Source organism: Sorex araneus, chromosome 2, assembly GCF_027595985.1.
Source record: "Sorex araneus isolate mSorAra2 chromosome 2, mSorAra2.pri, whole genome shotgun sequence".
In the NCBI taxonomy this organism is placed as follows: domain Eukaryota; kingdom Metazoa; phylum Chordata; class Mammalia; order Eulipotyphla; family Soricidae; genus Sorex; species Sorex araneus.
In genome coordinates this window covers 261796131-261810069 of record NC_073303.1, presented here as the reverse complement: position 1 = coordinate 261810069, position 13939 = coordinate 261796131, and the positions used below count along the sequence as shown (strand labels likewise).

At 56.1% G+C, this 13939-nt stretch overlaps 1 long non-coding RNA gene across 2 annotated transcripts in view; it reads right to left on the bottom strand.

Moving 5' to 3' along the window:
• Nucleotides 1-13939, bottom strand: part of LOC129402198 (uncharacterized) — an 85187-nt gene that overhangs the window by 9439 nt on the left and 61809 nt on the right. For both annotated transcript variants that reach the window (XR_008628582.1, XR_008628581.1), the window contains exon 4: nt 12788-12839. This is a non-coding gene — a long non-coding RNA (uncharacterized LOC129402198). The remainder of the gene's footprint in view (nt 1-12787; nt 12840-13939) is intronic.

Sequence of the window (13939 nt, the reverse complement as noted above, 5' to 3'; positions counted from 1 at the left end):
GGGCTGGGGAAGTGGGGGGAAGGGGGGAGGTATATCGTGATTCTTGGTGGTGGAATATGTGCACTAGTGAAGGGATGGGTGTTTGAGCATTGTATAACTGAGACTTTAACCTGAACGCTTTGTAACTTTCCACATGGTGAATTAATAAAAGAATTAAAAAAAAAAAAGCCATTTCCAGGAGTGCAAAAAGTGCTCACAGAATAGTACTTGGTGTGTGTGGGGGTACCCCCTGAAGTATCAGGGATCACTCCTAGCAGGTCTCAGGGAACTATATGGGCTGCCGGGGATCAAACCCAGTTGGCCCACGTGCATGTAAGTGCCTTCTGTGCTATACTATTTCTCTAGCCCATCACAGAAGAGTATTAAGTCTGAATTAAGGACATGAATGAGTTCAAACTCTGCTCTGAGCCCCCACCCCCCAACACACACATACACACACCCACACAGAGAGCCCATGAGCATCTGTGGGAGTGGGGTGGGGGGGACACGGGGAGGCATCTGATCTGGCCTCTTGGTTTCAAACACAGGCTTGACACAATCTCTTAAGCAGTTATACCAATCAGGGTTTCTGAAAACCCTTGCCGCTTATAACCCCCATTCGCCCATGAAATGCCACAAAAGCCAGCACTTCCCTGATACACCTCAGGGTCACTCCATGGCTAATTCTGAGTGAATTTTCTTAGGTGTTTGGAAACCCTCCCCTGTGACCGCATCTCCCCTCACTGGGTTACACGACGCTAAGATATACCATAGATGGTGCAGGGGTTAAGGCACTTGCATTGCCTGTAGCGCCCCTGCCCCGGGTTCAAGAAATACTTAGGACCCCCCACCCAGAATACTGGATGCAGCCCTGGATACTCCCTGAGCACTGAAGGGTGAGCACTGATGGAGTGGCCTGGGGACTCCCCAGCACCATGGCTCAATTGGCTGAGAGAGGCCTGGAGGAGCCCTGGGCATCGAGAAAACAGCCTGGGAGACCACCCCGCTCCCCCCAAAATGAGAAACTCAGATCCAGATGATGATGTGTGCACTCAGCAAGGCCACACACAGTCATCACCTGCCTGTGGCTGATGGTCACCCATGAGGGTCTCAAATGCAGCAGGTCCCTTTCCTCTGCCTCTGACCATTCCACCACCATGAACACGGACAGGAAAAAGGGGCCAAAGGCAGTGCCCCAGCGGGCTAGAAGTGGGGTAGCTGTTTCTGGGTCGTGGGCTTCTCTGAGCCCACCTCCTGCTTTCAGACTTTGCCTGCCTTTTATACAACCCTACAAACCAGCATGTGTATTTCTTTTCAAAATTTCAAAATAACTTGTAAAGTTATAAACAATTTTTTTTAATTCATTTTGTTCTTTTTGCTTTTAGGCTGCACCTGGCAGTGCTCAGGGATGACTCCTGATTCTCTGCTCAGGGATGACTCCTAGTAGGCTCAGGGGACCATGTGGGATTTGAACCCAGGTCGCCACATGCAAGGTAAGCATTTTACCCACTGTACTATTTTTCTAGGCCCCTAAAAAAACTTTTCTGAAGAGGAAATGCCCTCCTCAGTCACAGAAGGGCGGCTGCAGAATGTGCCACACCAGGATGTCCCAGAAGTGACCTCAATAGCCTGGCACTGCACTGCCCAGAAAGAATGTGGCCGGACTCTGTTCTGGGTGTGCCCTGCCCTGCCCGGCCCCGCCCGAGCGGTTCCCCAGACTGGGCGATTCCGGTTCTCAACTGGACCTGCTCTTTGGAGGGGATGGGGTAGGGAGCTAACCCAGGCTCCTGACACACCCGGAACCTGGGTCCTGCCTCCCTGCCTCGGAACCAGAATGTTGGGGAAGGAAACAGCAGATGCTCAGGCCGGGCCAGTTAACCAAAACCCTTTTGGTTTGGTTATCAGGGGGACTGGAACGGAGCGTTTCTCTGGGGGATCACGCACAGTGGGAGAAGAGAAACAAGAACTGCTCAAATATTGGGGTGCAGGGAGGGCAGATCACCCTGAAGAGGAGGGCATTTCCTCTTCAGAAAAGTTTTTTTAGGGGCCTAGAAAAACTGTCAGTCCCTCCTGACAATTTCAGGATGTGTGTGTGTGTGAGTGTGTGTGCTCATGCATTTTATAGACCACAAAAGTTAATTCTCTCTCACGTGGCTTCCCCAACTCCCCCCCACCCCACCCCCCAACACACACACCAGGCCTATTTTGCAACAAAGTGGGTCTAATTAGTTCTATTTGTAAGGGCTTCAGATTTGCCCCTGGTGGGGACAGAGCTCCTGGCATGGACAGGTCAGGGATCACAGTCCAGCCTGGTGGCGACCAGCTGGGCAGGGCCAGCACGGAAGCTGCTAATGCTGCTATTTCCAGCCTCAGCCCTGGAAACGGGGTCATGACCAATCCTGAATGTCTCTGCCCAATAGCCAAATTCAAATAATCACAGGTTCGTGCCTGTCTGTGGGCTAGAACAACCCCGATGTATGATTAGCTGGGAGGCAATAATGTGTCTCCGAATGAGGTCCCTGCGTCTGACACTTAACAAACTCAACCAAGTATGTTAGCCCAAGACCTCGGTGCTCACACATGCTCATGCGTGTGACTTTCAATAGAAAAGGAGCCGCTGGAGGTGCTGGGAGAGAGGATGGCACTGTCTCATTTTATTTTTTTTATTTTTTTTCCTTCTTACTCCCAGGAAGATTCAGGCCCATGGCTTGTGAAAACGTGATTGGCTGTGGGGAGCTGGCGTGGGTGGAGGAAGCTCACTCTTCTTTCCAGTTCTGTTAGTGAGTCTAGGTTGGCGGGGCTCAGGTGTGAAATACAGACGGACCAGGGCCGGGGGCCCAGCACGGCCATTACCCGGGAACTGCATTCTGAGATTAGATTCCCAGTGTGGTTCCACAGCTGGGAAGGCCAAAGCTGGCTTTTGGACAAAATCTGAGTATGCTGGGTCCTTGCGAGGCAGAAGGTTCTAGAAGTCATAAGGGCTTCTACAAAGATGGATCTTGAAACCCTAGGCCGGCTGACTATGCCTAACTAGGGTCATGCACAGCACATGTGTCCTTCCTGGGGTGGGGACCTCAATTCTCCTGCTTGTCCTGCACCATCTACCCTCAGACTCGCTCCTGGCCAGTGGCTTCCTTGCCCACCAGATGAGGGGAGGGCAGTGCAGACCAGGCACCCCCCCCACCCAGTTACCCCTGGGAGTGCAGAATCCACCTCGCCCTAGGCCCCCTGGGATATGGGCTAAGACAACGGGGGCTGCCTGTCAGGCTGTCCAAACTAGTAGCTTTGCCGGGGGGAGTTTTACCGTGCCCATCTGTAATTTGGGACTATTCATAACCAACACTTATGTAACACTTACTAAGTACCAGGGACCATTCTGGGTGTTTTAAATATAACTCTTCTTCTCTTGGAAATCTGCCCGCCGCTGACAGGGGGCTGGAGTAAGAGTCAGTGCCTGGAATTTTACCATCAGCGGCGATCCTACTATCTTACTGCACTGCTGCTCTTCCTCTCGTCTTCTCCACTTCCCACTGTTGTGAGGCCTCCACTGCATCCCTTTTCACCTCCTCTGCTCTTTCAGCAAACATCTCCTTAACCTCCTTGAGCCTAGAAAAGATCAGAGATCCAGAGATCTCCCTCATCCTCTACCCCACACTGAACCCCATGGACCAGCTGTTCCTAGAATCTCAGCCTGCTCGTCTGCTTCCACCAACATGCCCTCACAACTTAGTTCCTGAGTCACCTCCTCCAGGAAGTTCTCCCTCTTACCGCCACGAGTTGATGACCACCCAATTCTATGTAAAGGCCTGGGGTCTTTTCTGATGAGTGAGAACAATCATTTGGCTCGGCCCATCAGTACCTGTTGGGAAATATCTTTAACATTCCCCACTTAGCCCTCCTGGCCCCCCACCCGCTCGGAGCTCCACAATATTCTGCCGCCTCAAAGATCCCTGTGTGCTGGTCTGCTTTGGGGGCTTGCACTTCCTGTGCTATTTTCCTTGCCTGTCCCCCCCTTCCTGTCTGTGAGGCCCGGGTGGGCAGGTTTCAATGTTTCCCATCCTCGCAGTAGGTGGTCTTCGAGATCTCAATAGCAAAGAGAGAGGGGACAGGAGAGAGAGAGCAGGATGGAAGACAAGCCATGCTGAGCAGCAGAGGGGGAGCTGGTGGGTGTGTGGCCTGCGCGCTGATCACCACAGGCCACCAAGCTGTCCCGACAGACTCCTCCTCCAGACATGAGCCCCCCGCCCCAAACCCTGGCACTGGCCCTGTCTTTGCTCTGAAAACGGCAGCTCGGAGGCAAATGGTACATGCGCCAAGTATTAGCTGAATTTGGCATCTGGGGAGAGAGAGAGAGACAGAGAGAGACAGAGAGACAGAGAGACAGAGACAGAGAAAGAGACAGAGAGACAGAGAGAGAGACAGAGAGAGCGACAGAGAGAGACAGAGAAAGAGAGAGAGAGAGAGAGAGAGAGAGAGAGAGAGAGAGAGAGAGAGAGAGAGAGAGAGAGAGAGAGAATCCTGTGCTTGCTGTTTCATCTCGAGCCTTTGAGGCCCTGCTCTGTGAGCGCAAGGGCAGAATGGCCCCTTTATGAGCAGAGGAAGCCCTGTTTGAGCCCGTCTCCAGGCCCAGCTGCCGAGCACCCAGCTGGCCACCTCCCCCACCTCGCACGGCTGCATCTAAGCTGCACTGGGGCACAGGGCTCTCCTTCCCGGATGGCCTCCAGTCATTCCTTGAGTGAGTGAGTGAGTGAGTGTGTGTGTGTGTGTGTGTGTGTGTGTGTGTGTGTGTGTGTGTGTGTGTGTGTGTGTGTGTGTGTGTAGTGAGGGGGTGCCTGGGGCCTTGGATGGCCCATCACGCATGTCAGACGGCCCTGCACTGGGGCACCCGATACGCCCTGCTGGGTGCTCAGTGGAGCGAACAGACTGCAGTGTGGTCCTTTAAATCTCCCGGGGTGCTGTGGGACAAGCCTTTTGATCTCTCTAGGCCTCAGTTTCCTCACTGGAAAATCAGAGGAGCCAAATCACCACCCACTGCTAGAGATTCACAAGCCTCTCTGCAGCTCGGCCAAGGCTCTGAAACAATTAGTCACGGGACCGCAAGACTCAGGTCGACACTGGAGTGCAGGGACCCTGGAGCACAGGCCTCTCCAGGCGGAAGCCAGCTGGCGAAGACTGTGCCACGGGCCTCGGACCTGGCGACTCGCAGAGGCTCCCGCTTGGCGCTCACGGCCTGGGCTCGCTCTGCATGCAAAGCAGCTCCTGGCAGCAAGAGCGGAAGCGGCCTCGATGAGCTCTGGGGTGACGGGCTGGTGATGGGCAAGTGGGGGAGCAGGGTAACATTCAGAGCAAAGCAAGGGGGGCAGAGAGATATGACAGTGGGGAAGGCATTTGCCTTACACGCAGTCAACCCGGGTTCGATCCTGCACCCCAGATGGTCCCGAGCCCCTCCAGGAGTAATCCCTGAACACAGAGCACCGCCAGTGTAGCCCCCCTAAAACAAGATGAAACAAAGGGTATAGAGTGAGAGGATGTCAGGCCGGAGTCTTCCCTTGGCAGGAATTTGTCTCCCTGCGTGGAGAAGCCAGCAGGGGAACTGAGCTGAGAAGCCCAAGGGGAGGGGCTGAATCTGGAGGGATGCGCAGGGGACTTCTGCGGTGACACAGGCTCGCCAGACTTGCAGGGTGTAAACGCCAGGGGTGGTTTTCTCTTTTGTTTGCCTGTTTTGTCTTTTGGGGTCCATGCCTGGTAGTGCTCCGGGGCTACTCCAGGCTCAGTGCTCGGGGCTAGCAGTGCCGGACCCAGGCCTCCTGCGTGTGCTGGGTCCCATGAGCGCTCTCTGGCTCCAGCCGGCATTCCAGAGGGCAGCAGAAGCTTCGAGGCTTTCCTCTCTCCCCTCCTCCTTCTGTATCCCCAGGTATCCTTCGAGGGCCCCAGAATGAGGCCCTCCAGCAAGTGGAGGGACAGAAACGGGACCACCAGCTGGTTCTGGGGTGGAGGCAGCAGGCCCCAGCAGAAGAGGGGAGAAGCTGGGAGGAGCTGGGGCTGTACCCCGACTTCAAGATCTTGACCATGGGGCCTTTGGTGACCTCCGTGAGGAGTGCTCTCCCTGAGCTGGCCCAGACTCTCGCTCTGCGGTGAGGAGCCGGTAGCCTGCAGTGAACAGGCTTCAGGGGGAGGGGAGGGGAGACGCAAATTTTAGAGAAAGCTGCAAGGTCATGCGAGGTCAATGCGAGCAGCAGGCCGAGGATGGGTAGAGCTTTCTCTAGCCCTGACCATGCTCTCATCATGGTGGAGCTTAAAAGTAACCCACCAAGGCAGGTGCTGTTGGAACTTCCGTTTTGCAAAGGTCAAGGATGGAGAAAGGTAGATAAGCAGCTGGAGTTTAGGGGATGGGATCGGGGAGGGGGAGGCTAACAGCTTCACACCGAGGTGCCAGAGTGGACAGATCAGACCTGGAATCTGCGGGAAGGACTCAAGCTGGCCCTCAGGCACTCAGCTAAAAATACTTTAAGAGATGGCAGGAATTTTTAGCGAGCCCTCCGGGAAAAGGCTTCAGGGAAATTTGCTGTTTGGGGCTGGAAGGACCTGGTTGGGAATCCCAGCTGCAGGAGAAAGGTAAGGAATGTCACAGGCACGGTGGGCCCCAGCAGCCTCTCCCAACATGCTTGCTCTCTCTGGTCTGGCTTCCTTGTCCCCTCCCTTTCCCTCGGCGTAGTTGCCAATACACTGGGGTGATGTGATGTCGTGGTTATTTGCTGGGCTTGGTCAGGGGACCAGGTGTTGCTGGCACCTGAAGCCAGGCTGAGCTTAAAGCAAGTGCTTTGCCCCTCAGATAGAGTTATCACCAGTCCTACATTTTCCATCTGGTTAGACCCAGGGCTGGGGAACATCACTCAGTCCTGTGGGGCCCAGCTGGCTGAATCCAGATCCCAACCGCAGGGAGATAGAGAAATACACACTCAGTGCCTACAATGTACAAAGCACAACACGGCAGGGGGAGGATGTGTGTAGCCAACTGAGGGGGAGAGAGAGAGAGAGAGAGAGAGAGAGAGAGAGAGAGAGAGAGAGAGAGAGAGAGAGAGAGAGAGAGAGAGAGAGAGAGAGAGAGAGAGAGAGAGAGAGAGGGAGAGAGAGAGAGAGAGAGGGAGAGAGAGAGAGAGAGAGAGAGAGAGAGAGTCCCTTCCAGGGAGATTCTGATTGGCCCAGCTTGGGTCAGCTGACCTCTTCCCAAGTTCAATGAAACCCAGAGTGTGGGGTCTCTGGGACTGAGGCAAGAGGGGTCCAAGGCTGCTCCTGTCTGGTCCCATCAGGCTCAGATCTCAGCTTAAGGTTACAATGGTTCTAGCAAGGCTAGGCCCAAGGGTCTCTCTCTCCTAATAGCACCCCAACCAGCCATGGCCGGGTGTCTGTGGAACTGGGCTGGGTACCCACTGTCTTTTGTCTTGAACCACCCCCCTTTTGTACTGAATGAGGCCAGATCTTACTCTCCACCCCGCCTCCCCCAGCATCTTAGTCTTTCCTGAGTGCCCGCCCTGCTTGGCAGAGAGCATGGGGAGCCATACCCCCTGCCCTGGCACAGCTGGGGAGAGGGGAGGGTACCCGGCACACAGAGTGGACGGGCTTTACTGGGGCCCTTGTCCCGGCCCCTCGGCCCCCAGATGGTCTCGGCGAAGATCGTGACACGGCTTTGTACAGCTGGCTCTGGCTGTGGGAGCCGGCTGAACGGGGGCCTTGTCAAAGGAACCTCATCTGTCATTGTCCTGCAGGTGGGGAGGGGCACCAAGACCTGAGCAGTCAGAGTGGCCTTCCTACCACCCCCACTTCCTGTGTGATGACCACTGCCCTCTAGCCGGCCAGCTGCAGCTCTTCAATTGGCCAGCCTCTGGGGTCTCCTCCTTTGACCATTTTTACAGCGATTTGGCCTCTTTTCTTTCTTACCCAGACCGACTGCCAGTGAAACAGATGACGTCAGAGGCTGTACTTGCCAGTCTGACTGTGAGCTATGCTCTCAGCCTAAGGGATGCCAATCTGCTGTGTATGAGGGCTGCAGCTGACTGAGAGGGATCTGCACCCCCCCCCCCATGGGTCTCTGTGGGATTCTCAAAGTTTTATCTGTGCCGGAGCCACCCGCAGGTGTGGGATGTGGCCCTGGGCTGGCATATGGAGCACCCCACTGACCAAAGAGCCCCCATGGGTCCCCAGGATATTCCAAGGAGAGAGGGCGGCGGCGGGAGAGCAGGGAGACAGTCACACTAAGGAGCCATCTGGTAGGACAGGGTGACCACAGGAAGGAAACCAGGTTGGGAGGGGTCCGTGCTGGGGAAAAAGGTGGAGGAACAATAGTATAAGTGGCTCCAACCGAACGGAGCACTGTGGATTGTTTGTCTTCCGAGCAGCACAAGCGGAACGGCCTCTGCAAATCCAGGAGAGTCCCAGGGCCGAGGCTCGCTCACCTGGCCTTGAAAATCCAGCCTGGTTTTCACTCGGGGATGAAGGAGGCTCTCCTGATGTTCGCAGCTGTCTGTCCCACCGGCAGGGATCTCTGCCAGCCCAGGTCTGGAGCTGAGCAGCAGGTAGGAAACCTCCGGAGATTGCAGTTAAAGCAGCACTGATGTTCTTCAAAGCGCCTTCGGAACATTGTAGCACTATATCCTTGGGTCCCTAACCTTCTCTCCCTTCAACTGGCTTTAATTTCTTGTCCAAGTTACTTATTTACTTAGAAGATTAACAAAGTTACAACCTGGTTGCTCTCTTCAGCCACCCCAGTGAAGGACTCTAAGTTTTGGCTGTAGGCGGTCACCCAGGTGGTGCTCAGGGCTTGCTTCCAGCTCCCTACTCAGGGAGCACTGCAAGTGGTGCTTATGGAACCCTCTGGCCGGCCAGGGATGAAACCGGAGCTGGCTTTGCGCAAGTCAAGTAGTTTACCCCCTGTGCTATCCCCTCGGCCCCAGTCAGGGATCCCTATTTTTAAAAAGAGGAAACTTCGGCTCTGAAAGATGCGAGAGGCAGGGCCTGGACCAAATCAAATCTTACTTTACTCACTTAGTGCTTTTTCTTAGTTGGCTTAGGTGGCGTCTCCTGATTGGTCACTGGGTGGTTACCTCATGCATATGCATGAGCTGGCTGCATGCACGAACCCTGGACTGTGAGTGTACCTGGGGCTTTGCTTCTGCCTTCCCTACGCTCTTCCCACAGGCGGTCAAGGCTGCATATCCCCCAGAAGTCCCCGCCCCCACCCCAGGTCAAGTCCATCAGAGCATGAGATCCTGCCAGAGGGAAGCTGCCCCTGACCTTGGCTCTGCATTGCACACAGAAGCCCGGAGGTCTCGTGCTCAGCTTACTTCCCGTGGCTTCACATCACACATACTCCCAACAACAGTCCCCTCTGTTGAATATAAAACAAACACGGGTCTCAGCCTGCCCTTTACTACTCTGCCCGAGAGCTGCCAGATTCTCACTGGCCGATAAAATCCACCTGCCTTCCAAGAACCCCAAACACCACATCCCCCCGCCACTCAAAGAAAACAAAATACAGCTCTGAGCTGGTCTGGATCAAATGTTCCACAGGGCTGGAATTTGTCCTTTTTTGGGTGGGGGAGGCCCGCACCTGGAGCTGCTCTATGCTACTCCCTGCTCTGTGCTCGGAAGTTGCTCGTGGCGGCCTGGGTGGTGGGGGGCCCTGTGCTGCTGGGGATCGAGCCACGTCAGCCTCATGCAAGGCAAAGAGCCGGGCCCTGTGCACTGTCTCTCGGGCTCCAAGACACGCTCCTTCCAGCCGACTCCTTACGCTGCGGGACACTTGGCCACACACCGAGGAGGCGGCTGGGCCAGGACGCTCAGGCGGACGTGGACGGCTGGTTCCTCGGGCCACCTGGGACCGGCCTGGGGAAGCAGCGACTGCTTCCATGCCCGTGGCCTCGATTGCAGAGCATCACCTCGATTCCTCTCATTACCTTCTGCCCTATTTTACTAGGATCCAGGGCAGACTCAGATCTGGCCTAGAAAAACAACTTCCTGACCCCTCAGAGAGAGATGACAGGAGGGCTGAGGAAGGGAAACAGTGGGAAAGAGGGACCTGATGAGGGGGAGAGGGGAGAGGCGGGGAGGGGAGGGGAGAGGGAGGGAGAAGAGAGAGGGAAGGAGAGGGGAGAGGTGGGGAGGGGAGAGGGAGTGAGAGGGGAGAGGAGGGGAGGGGAGAGGGAGAGAGAGGGGAGAGGAAGGGAGGGGAGAGGGAGGGAGAGCACGGGAGAAAGACAGAGAGCGAGGATAACATGTTTCCAGGCCGTTCTGCAGCACAGAAGGCACGTCCATGACAACTCAGGCCGTGCTATCTGTCCCGCCCACGCCTCGTTCACTCAGACCCTCACGGCAGGCAGTTCTACTCAGGTCGGTTCTGCGTCTGGTCCTTTGGACCCTCCCTTGTACCCAGAGTGGTGGGGGGAGGGGCTGTGTGCATGGCACACTGAGCTGCCAAGGTCCACACCACACTTTTGCCCCTCCCTGTCCCAACGTAGGGGCCAGGAACAATCAGCCCACTTTGCAGACAGAGACGCTGAGGCTGGGAGAGGTGGAAGAACCTGCCCCGAGTGACTGAGCCAGTCCAAGGCAGGGCTCGGGTTTGCCATGGCCTGCTTGGCACTCTCAGGGGTGACCTCAGTGGAGCTCTGGATGCCAGGGCATCCCTGGAGCCAGGAGGAAGCCCTGAGAACTGCTGGGCATGGCCCCAAAATAAACACCCAAACAAACAAAAGAGTGCTCTGGAGAAACGGGCCTGGAGTACCCCTTCAGCAGGCGCGCCCCTCCCCGCCCCCGCTCTCCAAGGCAGTCACCAGACCCCTCCACCACTGAGCTGGCAGATAACGACCCCTCCATGCCCGGAACCTTCCAGGAGCCCCAGCAGCCAGGCGGCTGCAGCCAGAGCGCTGCACTCGCGAGATTGGCTTCCTGGAAAAACTGCTCATTTATTGATAAGGAACCCTCTCGACAGCATGAGCGCTCACGAGGCTCTCCTTGCTGGAGGAACACCTCACTCACCATCCTGCATGTCAGGTGCCTCCAGCTCTGCCACAGTTGGGATGGGGGTGGGGTGGGAGAACGGGGTCCATGCTGGGTGAGACGGGGGGAGTATCGCACTGACTCACATTTCCCGACACCTGCTATCAGCCTGTCGTGTCCTCTGGCACCCTCTTACGAGCATCGAGAAGGAGGGTCTCTAATGCTGCCCACTCGGCAGGTGGGCAAACTGAGGCAGAGGAGGGTGCCCCTCGCCACCCAACCTGGAAAGGGCAAAGTTAGATCCGAACCCCTCCAGGACACTGATTTGAGGTCAGGGGGGTGATCTGTCTTACTTTTTGTTGTTCTGCTTGGTTTGGGCTTGTGGGCTATCCCCAGCAGTGTTCAGGCTCACTCCTGGCAGGGCTCAAGGGACCCGGTGTGCCAGGGACCGAACCTGGGCTGGCTGCATGCAAGGCTGTGTGCAAGGCGAGTGCCCTACCCAGTGCATGGTCGCTCTGGCCCCTCCAGAGGACTCTGATCAGTCCCCAGGTTTGCCCGCGTGTGCCCACACGGCCTCCCCCATGTGTCTGAGTTGACCCTTAACAATGCGGGTGATTAGGGGTGCTGAACCCCGTGCAATGGAAAATCCATGGGTAGCTCTGACTCCCCGAGCTTATCTAGTTACTGCTCACCGGAGACCTCCCCGATCACACACAGAGGCGTGTGCTGTGGTCGAGGTGACACGTGGCAGAGACCGTGTTCTGGCCACAAAGAGAGGGGTAGAAGAGAAAATGCTGTTCTGAGAAGTGGAAGAAAAAGACCTTTGCAGTCCTGGCCTGGCCTTCCCACTCTCCAGGGTGACGCTGCTCATGGATGAGAAATGGATTGGGAACCACACTTCCGTCCCACTCTCCTGTCTTATGTCACCAGAGCCTCCTTGTCTTCCTGACCTTCTGCTCCCCGGCTCCCTGCTCTCATATCAGTCCCTGTCGCAGACACCTCCCGCCTCCCACTCTTCTGTCTCTCCTTCAGGCCAGGCCCCCACTTGCCGCGTGGTTCTCAGATAATGCACCCTCCTCTGAGAAGCCTTCCAGACCCTCCTGCCTAAAAGCCTATGCCCCCAACCTCTTCCCTCCACAGCCCCCAGATTCTTCCACCAGATTTCTCCCAACTCCGATGTCCACGATGTGCATGCAGGACCCCAGCCTCAGGAGGCAGAGGCTGCCCTGGAATTTCAACCCGGCCTTCCGGTTCCTATCCATCTCACTGTTGCTCCTCCGGCCTGGGGACGGGCTCCCGCGGGGGTTGTTAGCACCAGGCTTGTATGGTATTGGGGCGCCATTCAGCTCCCAGTGGGGATGAACACACCGAGTGAAGAACCACGTGAGGCTGGAAGAGAGTTAGTTGCCCCAGCAACAGCCAAAGCTCTTGGTCTCAATGCACCTCGCAAGCCCACTGGCCTCCAGTGAAGCTCCCTGGTGCCTTGACCTTGGAGGCCAGAGTCCCGGGCAGCAGGCGCTGTACTGGGCTCCTTGTTTACCCAATCAGCGGCCTTCTCCCCGCCACATGACCCCCCGCCCCCCCACGCATTTGCTATTTCTGTCACTGTCACTGAGTTGCTTCCACTGTAAGCCTCGGGAGGCCACCAGGTACCAAATGTTTTGAATTAATTGGCTTCTATTTTCCTTCCTGTACGCGTGCCTGGGCGCCTTTTTAGGGCAAGATTGACCGGAGGAATCCTTCCTGAATTCCGGCAGCCCCGATTCAAGGTGGAGCTAATTATCCCTAATAGGCTGACAATTCCCTCCTGTACCTTTCATGACGTGGAGTGGGAGGCATAATTTCTTCATGTCGATCATCAAAGCCTTTAAGAAAGAAAAGAAAAGAAAAGAAAATGATGATGTGTGTGCTTTGTGAAAATACCACTGTTTATTCAGAGGCTGCCGCATCAACTTTTGCTGTATTCATTCATCCCCAGGCTCCAGGCTCAGCCCCTGGCACAGAGGCAAAAGCAAGCTCTGAATGGTAACACAGTGGCACTCTCTCCTGCCCACCCTGTGAGCATGGTTCTGGGAACTCATGTCCCCCAAGATAGAAATTCCAATCACCAGCTTTTGGGGCTCTGTCCCCTGGTCCCCTTTGTTACCATCTCTGCTTGCTTCTACTCGAACCCGCTCGAACCCTCTTGGGGCACCCTGAATGAGTGGTTCCTTCCACGGGTTTCTTTTTCAGGAAGCAGTGAACAACTTTTTCCCCTCCAGGATTTGAATGCACTTGTCCAGCAAGTGACGTGACAAACCTTTGGATGTCACCGCCCTCCCATCCACGTGAACCCAACAGTGCATTTCCTTGCCCAGATGCGGGTGGACCACGGTTGTGAGTCGCACGAGAGCTAGCCAGGTGGGTACTTGCTACCTGGGTGAGGCAGTGATGCTGAAGAAGCAGGACTTTCCCTTCCCCCCTTCCTGTGCTTCCTTCCTCTTCCCTCTTCTCTTTCCCTCCGGGGCCTCTCTAAAGCAGGCATGTGCTTCCCTGCTGAGCTACCACCAGGCCCTCCCTCTCGTGTCCTCCCAAAGGTGGGTTGGAACCACTAGTTTCGGATGCTCTGGAGCCTGTGGGGGTCAGTGAGCTGCAGGGCAGCGGCTAGCGACCACTGCCAGTGAAGCGTCAGTACGTTGTTCACGGACCAGCAGGACATTTTTGTGGGCCGGAGGTTGAAAACCACAAGAATCTGATCTGTATCTGCAGCCGCCCTTCACCTTGGGACCGAGGGTCTGCAGGTGCAGCACAGGGGCTGCTGTGCCTTCCTGCACACGACCGGCACCGCAGAGGGTGCCTGGGCCAGGAGCACAGGGGGGCCGGGAGTAGCGCTGAGCACCCCAGGAGTGGCCCCCACAGCCCCTCCCCCACACAGTAAGAGCAACAGTGAGACTAGAGGGTGAATGGCCAGGCCCTGGTGGCTTGG